The sequence below is a fragment of the Thamnophis sirtalis genome, unplaced genomic scaffold, assembly GCF_051295495.1.
Source record: "Thamnophis sirtalis isolate CommonGarterSnake01/CBP01778 unplaced genomic scaffold, rThaSir2_p1.2 scaffold_8, whole genome shotgun sequence".
In the NCBI taxonomy this organism is placed as follows: domain Eukaryota; kingdom Metazoa; phylum Chordata; class Lepidosauria; order Squamata; family Natricidae; genus Thamnophis; species Thamnophis sirtalis.
The window spans coordinates 27,202,670-27,215,943 of NW_028261388.1; the positions used below are offsets into that span (position 1 = coordinate 27,202,670).

At 37.8% G+C, this 13,274-nt stretch overlaps 1 non-coding gene across 1 annotated transcript; it reads right to left on the reverse strand.

Annotated features, from left to right (window-relative positions):
* Positions 1 to 1,726: 1,726 nt before the first annotated feature.
* On the reverse strand, positions 1,727 to 1,832 carry LOC148044342 (U6 spliceosomal RNA). Its single transcript, XR_015697595.1, has one exon. It is a non-coding gene; the product is annotated as a U6 spliceosomal RNA (small nuclear RNA).
* Between the last annotated feature and the right edge of the window lie 11,442 nt (positions 1,833 to 13,274).

The window sequence follows — 13,274 nt, forward strand, 5'->3', positions numbered from 1 at the left end:
TCTTATTTATATCTTGCCAATCATTCATTGGAAAGTTCATATTTGTCAAGAGCTGCTGGAGATTTGATAGCATGTAAGTCAAGTCTTTTTTCCAAAGATTAGACTGAGAAAGGTCAAGAAGAACTTAATATTGGTCTTTGACTAACCTATAGTCTGTTCTTCACTCTATTATCCAAGAAATAATAGTAAGTAAAGTAAAAATGCAGTTCTTTGTCTTATAAATAAGCCTTATTTCACCTGACAATGCCAGAATCTAGTCTCAATATAAGACATTGTGGAGGAAATATGGATACTTGCTGGTTGGCCCTATCAAAGGCAAAATGAGATGACTGCTGCAGATAGTTGATTTTAAGCATCATGAAAAGGTAACAAATAGTTACCAGGGAAGGAATCGGATCTTTGGTTTTGTTTTTGCTAGATCCTGATGATAAAGCATGTTAGTTTGGAAAGAAATAGCATTTGTTACTTTTGTCCAAGTTAAAAAAAATGAGTCAGACTACTCCTGGGTTCCTACCTTGATATGTTCCCTTCAAAACAATTTTGACTTTTTCCTCTCAGAATACAGCATTGTCTCTTCTCATCCTCTAAGAACTAGTACACTATCATTTGATCTCCCTCATTTTTTTAATCTATTATTTACTATAATCTATTATCTTTGAAACCCTATTAAGATTAAATATAACATGCAGTAATGACAACATGTAACAGTAGCCAGCCTTAGAATATACAATAACAACATAGAAGTGGTGGATAGCTTCTGCCTTTTAAGACTATCAAAGGTTAAAAATAAAGCAGCAGTCAAAAAATATACGAAAAACTAGTACTTGGTAGAGTAGTGATGAAGATATTCAGGAGCTGTGATGTGTCTATACATATAAAGATCAGAATTGTGTAGGCAATCCTTTTCCCTTGATACTCTACAGAAGCAAAAGTTGAACTGTGAAGAAACAGGATAGAAAGAATATTCATGCTTTTGAACTTTGGTGTTCTTTGGAAAAGACTCCTGAGAATATCAGGGATAGCCAAGAAAACAAACAAATGCATCCTACAGTGAATCCATTCAGAGCGCTCGCTTGGGGGATGAATGACTAGACTCAAATTATCATATTTTGGACATATTATGCAAAGACCTAACTCATATGATGAATCTGTAATGCTTAACTCCTTGTGTTTTAATTATAATGTACTCTTTTATCCAATTTTCACTGACAGCATGCTGTCCTATCAAATAGAACTGCTGATTTCCCAGTAATTTTTCCTTATTAAAAACATTTCAGTTGATTATCCCAACGTTATTTATCTTTCAGACAAATTTGCTTCTAAAACAGCAAATGTTTTGCATTTAAGTTTGGAGACTTATCTCGTAGGAAAAACAACAGGAGACATAACATCAGGAGACAAAAGCTAATAAAATTTGTTAATCTGAACAAGTACTGTCAGACTCCTGATTTTTGGCTATCACAAATTAATGCAGTTCTCATTCCCTGATACTTGCTGAGCAAGTATGTACATACCATACACTTCTATGGAAGTAAAGGTCCATTTATTAGAAGATCATGTGAATTAAGAAGAATATTTGCAATCTAAAGTCACCATATGTCATCCAATTAATTCAGTAAGACTTCGAAATAGGCATGCTGATGAATCCATGTGCATATAAGGATGGGATATTTTACAAAACTATTGTTGTTTAGATTATTAATCCAATTTCATATATTTTATATTAAAAAATATGGAATGCTTCATAAATTTGCCTGTTATTCTTGAGCAAGGGCCATGCTAATCTTCTCTGTATCATTCCAATTTTAGTATATGTGCTCTGAAGTAAGCACACAATTTCACATTCCTATTCACAAGGACAGAATCAGTATTCTTTAAAAACTCTTATAGGAATATATAAATTCTGAAGGGGCTGGAAGACGTGATCTCAGAACCACTGAACTATATCTTTCAAAGATCCTGGAGCACCAGAAAACTACCAGAGGACTGGAAAAGAGCTGATGTAGTTCCCATTTTCAAAAAAGGAGGAAAAATAGGTCCAGGAATAATCAGCCTGACATCAATTCCTGGGAAGATCCTGGAAAAGATGAGCAAGTAATGAAATTATGAACATCTAGAGGCAAGCAAAGTTATAACCAGAAGCCAACAGTTCCTTAAATGGAACCACACCTATGTGGAGAGAAGCATACAGTGGAATACCTCAAGGTTCTTAGGCCCAGTACTCTTCCACTGGATGAAGTATTATCTAAACAGTTCATCAGCATTCAGTAAATAGATATGAATGAACATGCAGAGGCATTCAGAAGTGAGTAAATAAATGAATGAATATTTTAGGAAGCATATTTAGGGAAAATATTGGAAGCAAATGATATCAAATGATTTTTGCCACCAGAATTAATTAAAATGCATAGTTAGTGGGGATGGCAATATTTAAAGTAAAAGCCAAATCATGATCAATGTTCTTTGAAGTGGTCCCAGGAGTTGTTGTTTTTTCCTAACTAATCAGCTAATGACTGTATGACAAGCTTTCATGTTTTCTCCTAGATGCTATATATAAAACATCTGCTGAACTTTACAGAATCAGACTAACCAAGGTTAGCTTATATATTCTTTTGATTTCAAAGTATGGTGGTAGTGGGAACAAACTGTAACAAAATTATTTTAGGTTCCTATTTCTTTCATTTAACTTTTAAAAAAAATCAACCTAATTATAATTTCTTGAAGAATTAGCTTTGGTCTATTAGTTAACAGCTTTTGATGAAAAATGGGATAACAAACCGGAATAAATCCAAAATCTTCTCTTCCTTTGCTGAATTTTTAATTTTACTTCCCCAATAACATTTCTTCTTTACTCCCTCTTTTCTCTGACTTGCATCTGATCCAAAAGCTTTTCTACAGGAGTAAAGGAGAAGTGAAATATACTTTGGAAAAGGTACTGTCTATCCCACTCCATTCTATCACAAACATACAACTATAGTATTCAGGAAATGTTTTTTTTAAATATTTGGGAATCTGGTCTTTAATCTATTTTACTTTTCTTCTTGCTCATACCTTAAAGTCAGTTATAAAGAAATTCAGAAAGACGCTGTACTGTATTTCATTGTAATCCAACTCATTTTCAAAGCATTGATTCTGGAATTCAAATAATCTTTAGCTGGGATTTTATTTACACTGAAATCTGTGATATTTACTATTAGGTTTTTTAAAGGATGAGATTTTATAATGTGACTCCAATTTTCATTACTGCACTCCTTTTATTAACAGAAACTTTTTGCTATTCAGAAAAGAACCTTACAGGTGAAGCTTAAACACAACTGTGCTTCCATGAATAGATGGAATCTGTAATGTTATCCATAACTTTTCCAAATTTTCCTAGTTTTATAAATTAGACAGGGAAATCTTTTGAAAGATGCTTTTGTTGTTTAGTTTAAAACATGAGCAGATAATCATTTCATCTTTGGCCTGAAAAAAAATGATGTCCACTGATATTTAGAAATCAAGGTAACAATCCAATTTAATAATTTGAGAATCCATAATGTGACCAGTCTCATACTTTCATAAATATGTATGTTAGGCTATAATGTAAAAACTAAAATTGTAGGGTTCCTGTGGGAGGAGTCTGTCGCCGAAGGAGCTCAACGGAGCCCCTCTCAGAGTTCTGGTCTGTATATCTAATTAAGATCAATAGATATCACCCCTTTCTGGCAGAAAGGGGCAGGCAGAAGCTCAGGTGCTAGGATTTATTCGTAGTTCACAGCCCCCTTTCTTTTTTTTTGGGCTGCGAACGGAGAAGAGATCCAGCGTAACTGAGCTCTTATCTCCAGCCAGTTCCTCGCAGCTGCCTTTTTGCAGCCCCAGACAGGCGACCCCCCCACTCAGGACAATGATAAATTGTTTAAAGCAACTTAAGGCTAACGCGAGCGGGTCTTACTCCTGTGATGTTTTTTTTTTATAACTATCTAAACACCAGCCTCGTTTTTCCTTTGAAACTTCTTTGTGCAATTGGGAAACAAAATGGCGTTTTTACTGTGTTGATGATTGATGACGTAATTTACCGGCTTTATCTCCCCGGAGACTGCTACTCATTAACAAGCAAAATCTACAAATAATTTATTGAGAACTGACCAGGTGAAGACACTGTTTATCTGTTTATTCTCAGCTTTTATCTATAATGCCTCCCAGATCTAAGCAGGCAAAAAAATCCCCCCCGCATGTGCTTAAAGAACTTGTTAGTAAATCGCTGCCTTTGTCTCCTACACCACCTACTGGAGATTCCTTGACACAGGAGCTTTTCTTTCAAATAATTAATGACTTTAGACAAGAAATTAAAGAATTTGTGCTGGATTTATGCGACAAAATACAGACTAAAATTGCCCAAATAAAGGCGGATATGTTTGAAGTTACATCTACTTTGACAGATTATATCGAAGAAATGGAGACTAAACTGGAAACTTTGGAGGAGGCTAATTTTAATTTGACTTCTAATATCCAAGCATTACAACAAGAGATTAGAAATACTCAAACACAACTTACAATGATAAATTATAACAGAAAGGCGTCTGCAATAAGAGTCAGAGGACTGCCCGAAAAGAAAGGAGAGAACTTGAAACAGACGTTTGTAGAAGCCTTCAGCCAAGCGGTGGGAGGTCCGGGACTCAATTTTGATTGGAATATTCGAAAAATCTATCGCCAGAATTCGCGTGTAGCAGAGCAACGACAGCTTCCAAGAGACATAATTATATACTTTTTCACAAGAGAATCCAGAAATGCGATCACTCAAAAGTTTCACAATAACAGGCTCCGAATCGATGGCCATGATTTGTTTGTCTTTAAAGAAATCCCGCTCCAGATGCTGCAAGCAAGGAGAGGCTATACTTTTTTAACCCAAGAACTTAGAAATCGACAAATACAGTATAAATGGGAAGCTCCAGTTGGAATCACAGTTACATTTGAAAATCAAAGATTTCGTATTAATTCTGTTTCGGAAGCTCGGGACTTTTATTACAAAACTCTGAAGGCGGGGCTTCTTGACTCACTTGGAAATGCGGAAGGACAAGGTGAAGGAAAGACAAGCAGCAAGTCACCTGGTTACAAGAAGGAGGGAGTTGTTCTCCCCCTACTGGAGAGGCAGAAGAGCGGAAACTGAGGATTTAGTCATATTTTCAAAGCAGCGGGACACGTGGTTATAAGGGAGAGGGTAGCCTTCTCTTTCCGAAGGGCAGAAGAGTAAAGAATATAGATCCAGCGATGTCTTTAAAATACTTTCTAAGCTTTTGGACTGATTAAAACTTTAGGATCTCTGTTTGGTATGAAATGGTAAAGCTGTGTACTGATGAGGAATGGAAAGAAGCATTGCTTATTCTAGACAGATATTATACGGGACTTTTACAAGACTTATTTGAATCTCAATCCAAACTGCGCATGAAGTGTTTTCTGCGAGGAAAGCGGGGACTAAGATTTATTTGAATTGCGGTTTGGGATGAATGGAGTTGGGAGGAGTGGGGCAGAAAGGAAGGTGGAGCGGGATATTGATGAAGGGATCTTGGGATTGAACGAACTGGTATGGATTTTGGGCACACATTTTACGGATTTACATGCTTGAAGTATAACATAAAAAGCTCAGGATTTTAAAGTGAAGAGTGAGATCCTAATCTTATGCAATTTGGGCTTGGGAGGAATGGAGATGTGAAACGAAGGGTAGGAAGATGAGTAGTGAAAGTATGATTAGACTGCTCTGTATTTGAAGATAAATTGATTTTTGTATAAACTAATATTTGAATATAAGGTTAAGAAAGGCTATCTGGAGAGTCTACAGGAAGATGGGGGTAAATATCAAAGAAGTAAGGGATGAGGACAAAATATAAATGGAATGATTCACACTGTTTAAATTTTAAGAATGATGGGAGGCTGAGCATAATGCAAAAGATTTTTAATTTTTTTTTTATTTACTTTTTCGTTGTTTTTTTCTCTTTTTCTTTTTCGGAGTGTTCTTTTTATTTTATTTTCATTATTATTGTTAATAAGATATTTTGAAGGTGAATGGTACTGAACTGTGCCGGGTGTGGGACCTGGGAAGTCGGAGGGGGTTAGGGAGGGGGGTTCATTGGGGGTGGGTGGGTGGGTGGAGATATAGTTTCAATATATAGAATAAGAAGAATACACTTGTATACTGTTGATCCTTATCTTTTCTTTTTATTTTTCTCTTTTTTTTTCTTTTTATTTTTTCCCCTTCTTTTTTCTTTTTAGCGTAACTGAATAGATTAAGGAATAGAGAAATGCACCATAGTGAGAGAGGAAAGGAAGAGGGAGAAGTAAGGAGGGAGGAAGAGGGGAATGTAAGGAGGATGAGAGGGGAAGGAGGGTGAGGAAGGCGAGAAAGGAAGATAGGAGGGGAAAGGGAAGTAGGAGGGGTGATCGTTGGAGGGAGAAAGGAAAGTTGGAGGGGGAGAAGAAGGGGTGTATGAAAGTGATAGGTTGGGTTTATGAGTTGTGTTTAGGTTGGGGTTTTTCTTTTCTTATTATTATATTATTATTATTGCAAATATCCAGTATATAAGTGAATGTACAAAATTGAAAATGAAAATGAATAAAACATTTAAACACACACACACACAAAAAAAACTAAAATTGTAGAGCATACTAAGCTAAAGTGACCAGATTTTAAGATGAGTGAATCAGGACACCATTGACGGGGGCAGGGGGGCTCAGAGCACCTGAGCTGTAAAAAAAAAAAGAGGGTTGTAAAACCATGAAACATTACCCCTGCTGCACCGCCTCCTCCTCCGCCGTGCTTTTGAGGAGCCATGGGGCCTTTTTTTCCCTGCTCCTGGCCCCTCCGCCGCCTTCCTACTGGCTCCCGTGACCTCATGGCTCCTCAAAAGCACGGTGGAGGAAGCAGCAGCAGCGGCAGGGGTAATGCTTCATAGTGCTTTTACAGCCCTCTGAACAGTTTACAGGATGGAAAGGGGAGGGAGGAGAAGGAAGGAAGGAAGGAAAGAAGGAAGATAAGATAGGGAAGGAAAGAAGGAAGGAAGGAGGGAAGAAGGAGAAAGGGAGAAGAAGGAAGGAAGAAAGGAAGGAAAGAAAGAAGGGAAGGTAGATAGGGAAGGAAAGGAGGGAAGGAAGGAGGAAGAAAGGAAGGAAGGGAAGGTAGATAGGGAAGGAAAGAAGGAGGGAAGAAGGAAGGGGAGGAGGGAGGAGAAGGAAGGAAGAAAGGAAGGAGGGAAGGAGGGAAGGAGGAAGGGAGGGAGAAAGGGAGGAGAAGGAGGGAAGAAAGGAAGGAAAGAAGGGAGGGAAGGAAAGAGGGGAAGGAGGCGAAAGGGAGGAAGGGAAAAGGGAGGAAGGGAAGAGAAGATAGGGAGGGAGGAAGAACCCGGCTTTCCCGAGAACTGTCTGCTCCGGGCTGGGGAGAGCGAACCAAGAAGTTTACATGGGACTTCGCTGGCGGTTGCAAAGCAGCCTTCCCCCGATCGCCTTCTCCCAATGCCCCCCAACCCTTTCAAAAGCCACCCCCATCGCCAGCCTCTCCCAACCAGATCCCCACCTGCCTCCCCTCGGCTCACCCAGACAGGTTGCTGACAGCGGCTTGCATGGCATGGCTACAGGGAGAGGGGCGCCCAAGAGAAGTGGGCAAAAAAAAAAAAAAAACTTCTGACGGCTGAGCCGCTTGGCCTGGGACCGAACACTGGAGAATCGGGACTTTTTGAACACACCGCGGGATGCGGGACAAATTTTTAAAAATTGGGACTGTCCCACCAAAAGCGGGATGTCTGGTCACCTTATACTAAGCTAAATGTGGCTTGCTTGTTTGTATTTGTATTATACCAATTCAATGTAGTTTGTTCAGCAAACCCAGTTAAATAAACACTGAATTATTTAAACAGCTACAGAGTAATTGGATTCACGTCATCCTAAATTACAACATAATAAATTTGTCTTGGAATATTGTATGAACTCAGCAATTGCGATTGGTCAGCCACAGTTTTTGTCTGTGCTATATGAATCCAGACAAATGTGATTATTTAATTTTTAAATCCCAGTTTAGTGCATGTTAATCTAATCAATAATTAATTATCAGAGTTATCTCATTTAGTTGACTATGACAAACAGAGGCTACATTTATAAACATAGTCATTCAGGGTTAAATTAATCATGCTTTACTCAAACCAATTTTATAAATACAAAGAATAAACTACAGACTAGATTTACCCAAAATCTTAGGCTAAAATGTAGTTGAAATGTGTGATTCATTTATCATTCAAAAAGAGCCAGAGAGGAAAAAATTAAGTTTTCCACATCCAAATTAACACCTTGAAAGATTTATCTGCTAAGAAAACTAGGGGTCATCTCCCTGGAGGATCTTCCTTCATTTCATTTGATGGGAAAGAGCTTACTCTGCTATACATAAAGAGACTTAAGAGTTGCAAAGAAAAAGAAAGAAAGAAAAGGTGTTTAGAAAATATTGATTTCTTTTCAGAAACTAATACCTGTTGAATGTTTGACTTTCTAAGAATATATATATTTTAAAGGCCAACTAGCCACCTTTTAGAAGAAGCTAAAGAGATGAAGCTACCTGAACCTATATAAGTTTAATCCCCACTGAATCTCCAAGCTGGTTGCATTTTAATACTATAATTATATACAAATTTCACGGTACAAAAACTTGAAGAAATTACTGAGAACCATGCCTAACTCTACATGAAATCCAATTGCAGGAGTGTAGTGTTTCCATAATAAATAAGTGTCCTTGTGGTTTATTTATATTAGAAGTTCTCTATGGAATTGTCACAAAACTGTAATTTACCCTGAAATATAATTATACTGAATGTATGTGCATCCAAGTTATAGAGATAAACTGCATTATTTACCAAGGAAAATGCAAGTTTGTTTATCACCCCATAAACCAGAAAGAGAAAAACCTGCCATTTCTGTTGACCCAGGGCATTTACTCCAGGTTTTTTAAAATTCAAAACTCTTTTTCAACTTACACATAGAATTTATTATTATCCTGACTCAGGAAAAGGGCAAAAGAGATTTTCAGATACTGCTTAATTTATTACCATGTTTAAATTTGTTTATTTTGCTTTAACAAATATGGCACGGTTTAGAAAACTAATTTCAGAAGAAATAAAACTGGATAAATGGGGAGTTGGTACTGTTGTAATTTAATCTGGAAAGCAATGGAAAGGAGTAAACCGATTCCTTTTCACTTCTCCCATAAGTATTGTACAGTTTTTTTCCAAGACCAAAGAAAGACACTTTTGTTGCTTTTGACCAATCGTAACTTATTTAAGCCTATCTATTGGGTAAAGGGGCTATGGTCAGGAGTGGTATTCACTTACTTTCCCTACCAGTTTGCAAATGTGAGCGGGCGCTTGTACACATTCGCTTCACTCACACATGCCCCATCTGTGCATGTGCTCGGCCTTCCACGCATGTGCTTTGGCTTGAAAACATGCCTAACTAGAATAGCATAGCGGCAGGGTGATTTCCATTACTGTTTTAGGCAAACCGATCCAAACCATCTGAATACCACCTCTGGCTATGGTTGAATCAGGATAACTGTAGTAAAATAAACCAAGGAAAAAAAAAATAAAGAAAGAAAAAAAAAAAAGAACAACCGTATACAAGTGCATTCTTTTTCTTATTGAGACTATATTAACACCCACCCACCCACCCCCCATAAATCCCCATCCCTAATCCTCCCGACTTCCCAGGGCCCACACCTGGCACTGCCCTCTGTCTAAAGTATCTTATGATCGTATGGATTAAAAATAAAAGTAATATATATATATAAAAATAGATAGAAAGAAAATACAAATTATATAAAGGAAAAGAAAAGAAAAAAAAAGAAAAGAAAAAAAGAACTCTTTGTATTAAGCTCAGCCCCCCCATCTTTATTTATGTTTAAATAGTGTAAATCATTCTATATGTATTTTATTCTCGTCTCTTGCTTCTTTGTTATTTACCCCAACCTCCTGTAGACGCTCCAGTTCATCTTCCTTAACCTTATATTCAGATAAACATTTATACAAATTTGTGTAGACATCAGTATACAATCTAGCTCAAAATAGTCTCACCAAACTTTCCCTTCTAGTAAAATTTAAGCAGCGTGGATCATTCCACATATTCAAATATTACTTTACAGAAGAATCAGTTTGCATTCTATCTTAAAATAATCTCATCAAACTTTCCCTTCTAATAGGATTTAAACAACGTAAATCATTCCGCATGCATTTTACCCTCGTCCCTTGCTTCTCTAATATTTACCACTATTTCCCATAGTCCCTCCAAATAATCTTTCTTAACCTTGTTTTCAAACAGTAATTCACACAAGAGTCAAAATTTATACAAATTTGTGCAAACATCAGTTTACAATCTAGCTCAAAATAATCTCACCAAACTTTCCCTTCTAGTAAAATTTAAGCAGCGTGGATCAAATATTGCTTTACACAAAAATCAGTTTGCATTCTATCTTAAAATGATCCCATCAAGCTTTCCCTTCTAATAGGATTTAAACAACGTAAATCATTCCGCATGCATTTTACCCTCATCCCTTGCTTCTCTGATATTTACCACTATCAAATTTATGCAGACATTAGTTTACAATCTAGCTCAAAATAATCTCACCAAGCTTTCCCTTCTAATAAAAATTAAGTAGCATGGATCATTCCACATATTCAAATAATACTTTAAACAAGAATCAGTTTACCTTCTATTTTAAAATAATCTCATCAAACTTTCCCTTCTAACAGGATTTAAACAGCGTAAATCATTCCGCATGCATTTTACAAATATACATTCAGCATCACCCCACCAATATCCGATTCCACTATTTCTACCGGAGAGAGGTCGCAAACCCCCATTCAATCCACAACTTTGACGAATATTTTAGAATGTCTAAATCCTCGATCTCCGCTTTTCTGCTTCTCCGAGAGAGGGAGAGCTACCCACTCCATCTTGCAGCCATGTGGTCTGCTGCTTGCCTTCTCCTTCGGCTTGTCTTTCCTCTTTTCCAAGTGAATCATGAAGTCCCGCCTTCAAAGTCTTGTAATAGAAATCTCGAGCCTCCGAAACAGAATTGAGACGAAGTCTTTGATTCTCAAATGTGACCGTAATGCCGGCTGGGGCCTCCCATTTATATTGAATCTGATGATTTCTAAGCTCTTTAGTTAAGAAAGTATAATCTCTTCTTGCTTTTAACATCTGGGATGGTATTTCTTTGAAGACAATCAAATCCTGGCCATCAACTCGCAACCTGTTATTGTAAAACTTTTGCATGATCGCGTTTCTGGATTCTTTTGTGGAGAAATATATAATTATGTCCCTCGGGAGCTGTCGCTATTCCGCTACCAACGAATTCTGGCGATAGATTTTCCGAATCTGCCCATCAAAATTAAGTCCCGGGCTTCCCACCGCATGGCTGAAGGCTTCAACAAAGGTCTGTTTCAGATTCTCTCGCTCCTTTTCGCGGAATCCTCTGACTCTTATTGCAAATGCCTTCTTGTTAAAGTTTATCATAACGAGCTGTTCTTGAGTATCTCTAATTTTTTGTTGTAATGTTTGGATATTAGTAGTCAAATTAGAGTTAGTCTCCTCCAAACTTTCCAATTTATTCTCCATTTCAGCAGTATAATCTGTCAGAGTAGACACAGCTGCAAACGTATTCGTCTCCATTTGGGCAATCTTAGACTTTAAATTATCATATAGCTCCAATACAAATTCTTTAATTTCCTGTTTAAAATCGTTAAGGATTTGGAAGAAAAATTCCTGTGTTAAGAATTCTCCAGTAGAGGGCGTAGGAGACAAGGGCTGCGATTTCATAGTAGGTTCTTTAAGGACATTGGTAGAGAAACGCTTCGGTTTTGATCTGGGAGCCATTATAAATAGACAAATAAACAGCGCTCTCGCTCCCCTCTGTTTCCAAAAAAAAAAGTTATTTTGTTTGTAGATTTTAGATAGTTAATAAGGAGTGGTCTGCAGGAAGGTGAAGCCGGCTAAGTACGTCCCCTATCAATCACCAATGGAAAAAAGTCGCCATTTTGAAGTGCGTTTAAACAAAGAAGCCTCTAGGACAAATGAGGCTGGTGTTTAAGATAGTAGTAAAAGCAAAAATCTCTCAGGGGTGGGACCCGCTCGTATTAATCATAGCTTCAAACAACTTACTTTGTCCTGAGGGGGGGGTCACCTGTCTAGGGCTGCAAAAAAAGCAGCTGAGAAGAACTGGCTGGAGATAAGAGCTCAGCTTACGCTGGATCTAATCTCCGTCCACAGCCAAAAAAAAGAAAAAGGCTGTGAGCTACGAATAGACCCTAGCACCGAGCTACTCCCTGCCCCTTTCTAGCCAAAAAGGGGTGATATCTATGATCTTATTTAGATATACAGACCAGTTCTCTGAGAGGAGCTCCGTTGAGCCCTCTTCGGCGACAGGCTCCGCCCCCAACTAAACAACAGTTGAATAAAGGAATACACCAAGGGGAGAGGTAGAGGGAAAGAAGAGGGAGGAGTAAGGAAGGAGTAAGGGGAATGTAAGGAGGGCGTAAGGGGAATGCTGGGAGCAAGGGGAGAAGGAAGGTTTGAGGGGAAAGGGAAGTAGGAGGGGAGTGTTAGAGGGAGGAAAGGAAAGTTGGAGGGGGAAGATGGGGTGTATGGAGGATGGAAGTGTCAGGTGGGGTTGTGAATGATGAGTTGTGTTTTCTTTTTTATTTTGTTTTATTTCTTTTCTTATAGCAAATATCCAGTATATAAGTGACTGTAAAATGGAATGTGAAAATGAATAAAATATATTTGGAAAAAAAAAAAAAGGATAACTGTAGTAAAATACTTCTGGGTCCCTTTTGATGTAATGTTATTGGGGTTGTTGTTTCTGTGCCTCTGGGTGTAACCAATAACTTTAAAAGTATGCCAACACTGTAGAACAGCAATCTAACATACTGTATTATGACAGGAATATCTTGCACTTAACACAAAGGTGCCTTTTGAAAAAGGCAAGTGGTCTTTGGGAAAGTCCAGTTGACTTTTGAAAAAGCACCTTTGAGACAACCATGACCTGGATGACTGAGAATCTCCAGAGATTTCTGAGTGTATCATTATTCAGCAAAATGCTGATGTATCGGGACTTCCCCCTCTTCGCTAAAATGGGCATGGGCTTGGCCAGCATGTGATGCATCTGGCCGATGGGCCAACAGTTTGACAGCCCTCCTCTAAGTTTTTTTTAAAGAAGTCTTCCCTAATTTGATATCCCTCAGCTAAGTAGGGTTGCAGCTCCCAATATT